At 37.8% G+C, this 2,333-nt stretch overlaps 1 long non-coding RNA gene across 1 annotated transcript; it reads right to left on the bottom strand.

The window, feature by feature from the left end:
• Nucleotides 1–1,217: 1,217 nt before the first annotated feature.
• LOC119366895 lies at nucleotides 1,218–2,329 on the bottom strand. Its single transcript, XR_005176131.1, has 4 exons — nucleotides 2,264–2,329; nucleotides 2,034–2,159; nucleotides 1,798–1,959; nucleotides 1,218–1,410 (listed from the first exon to the last, which is right to left on the bottom strand). It is a non-coding gene; the product is annotated as an uncharacterized LOC119366895 (long non-coding RNA).
• Between the last annotated feature and the right edge of the window lie 4 nt (nucleotides 2,330–2,333).

Raw genomic sequence — 2,333 nt, 5'->3', positions numbered from 1 at the left:
AATTTCAAAAAACATGCTCGTGCACTCAAAAGAAAGATCATACTTTGAAAAGGATTCATAGATTTTTAAAATGACTCATAATGTTTTTTAGAAAACTTCATAGATATGAAAAAACCTTCTTAAAAATGGTAAAAGTCCAAATTTTGAAAAAAGGAAATTTAAAGAAAGAAAATTTCATGTATATTTTAAAAATATCACAAATTTGCAAAAAGTTCATCCATTTATAAAAACAAGTTTACAAAAAATTGAAAGAAATTAAAATTTCAAAAAAGTTCACAAATAGGAAAAAGTCATGATAATTTGGAAAAAATGTGAATTATAAAAAATCATTTATATTTGAAAAAAAGTTAACCAATTTGCAAAAAATGCGAATTGAAAACACGTTTGCCGACCTGAAAAAAGTTTCATGCATTAGAAACAAGAAGAAAAAAAATCAAAACCGGTATAGAAAAAACTGAAACGAAAAAAAAAATTGCTAGGAAGCTTTCCAAAACCAGTACCAGCTCCTGCCACTGCAACCTTGGATGGGCCGCGGCTCATTTCATGAAGCATTCAGGAGTCTGTTAATGAAATGCACATTTAACGCGCGTAGAGGTGCCAAACAGGATTCTCGTCTCACCTTCACACTCGAAGCTCATTGATGCATGTCGCTGTCTATTTGTACTACCCCCGTTCACAAATTTGATGTTTTTGGATGTTTCAATATACTATATACAAACAAAAATGAGTGAAGAACAACACTAAAATACGTCTATATACATCCGAATCAGAGAAAAGTTAGAACATAATTTATTTGTGAACAGATGGAGTAGTTTATTTTAATGCGACGACTACAGTGGTTGGCAATGGTCTATCCTCAGCAAAGTCAGAGTTGCTTGTTTGAGGAGTGATAATGGTGAAAAATTATGACCTAATAAGTGTCACACATATGGCACAAATACATGGCAACTCCGAGTGTTTTTTGATGGCAAGTTTAGTAACATGAGGATGGCAAGTCTAGTGACACGAGGATGACAAGTTTCATTTCGGACAGCAACATAATTTATTTATGAACAGAGGAAGTATATAGGAACGAGTTTTTTGTCAAGCTGAACAAAGAAAGGAAAAGGCAAACAACACAACAAAGTATTCCAGTTCACACCGTTCCTCAATGCTAGTATAGACAACAATAGAAAGTTCAATAACATTTAGAGGAACAAATAGGAAATACTGAAAGCCCACATAAGAGAAATGAAACTCAACATAAAGCACCTAAAAGAGAACAAACACATCTATCTTACAATATTTTCTGAACATTTCTTTAAAGACAATAATATATGTAAAAAAGAGCACACAAGCATATATGTCCACTATCTCCCCCTTTTAGCAGCAGCAGCATCAGCAGGGTAGCAGCAGCTAACGCTGGACAACCTGTGAGTTCAAAACTATGACTGATTAAGATAACTTGTCACAGACTATTTGGGATAATTAGCTGCCGGTAAACTTGTAAGGAGATAAATAGGTCCACAGTGCAAAAGTTAGCCTCCCTCCATCTATATTTTCACAAATGAGTTTTTTTGGACCTGGTTGAGACAAGCCAGTGGTGCGCTCGCGCTCATAACTTAATAAGCAAGCAAAGTGTAGACAGTACAGGGAGCATATATATATATTCCAGTGGAACAAAATTGTGTAAGCAAAACACTAGAAATAGAAGCAAAATAATTGATTGGTCGTAGCAGCGATGTGCATGCGTATGTGTGTGTGAATATTGAGACAATAAGTTAAGGAAAAAATTAAGATTAGAGATCAAGATATCACCATAGGTTCTGGGCCCTGGGTCTGTATATAGACCCGTGCACCAGAATCATCATCCACGACGAGATCAGCAAGTGGAGTTTCCACATCCGGATCATAGCTCGGAGGCGTCGGCGGCGCGGTAATATAGAACCACATCGATCTTGTAGGAAGAAACAAGAGACCCTGTATATATGGTATGAGCACGCCAAGCGATCGAAAAGCAAATAGTCCATAGAAAACAAGAGCAGAACACGTACCGACGGCCGACGCGAGCTTAAAGAGATCTGAAGCATCAAGTATTCCGTCTACTGGCTCTGAATATAGATCCCTCCGTCGGAGTCGACCACCACGACAAGTGTAGGCGGCGCCATCGGGGAGCACGTCTAACAAACGATATATACTCACGCATGAACACACACACAGCAGGCGAAAAGTAATTGATCCACGTATATAAGATGGAACGGAAGAAGGATGCAAGCTAACTAACCCTGGGAGAGATCCGGTGCACGGGGACGATTGAAGATGCGTTGGCGATGAACTCGGTTGATCTCCGATGA

This window comes from Triticum dicoccoides, chromosome 2B, assembly GCF_002162155.2.
Source record: "Triticum dicoccoides isolate Atlit2015 ecotype Zavitan chromosome 2B, WEW_v2.0, whole genome shotgun sequence".
NCBI classification, from domain to species: domain Eukaryota; kingdom Viridiplantae; phylum Streptophyta; class Magnoliopsida; order Poales; family Poaceae; genus Triticum; species Triticum dicoccoides.
This window is presented reverse-complemented; position numbering and strand designations above follow the sequence as displayed.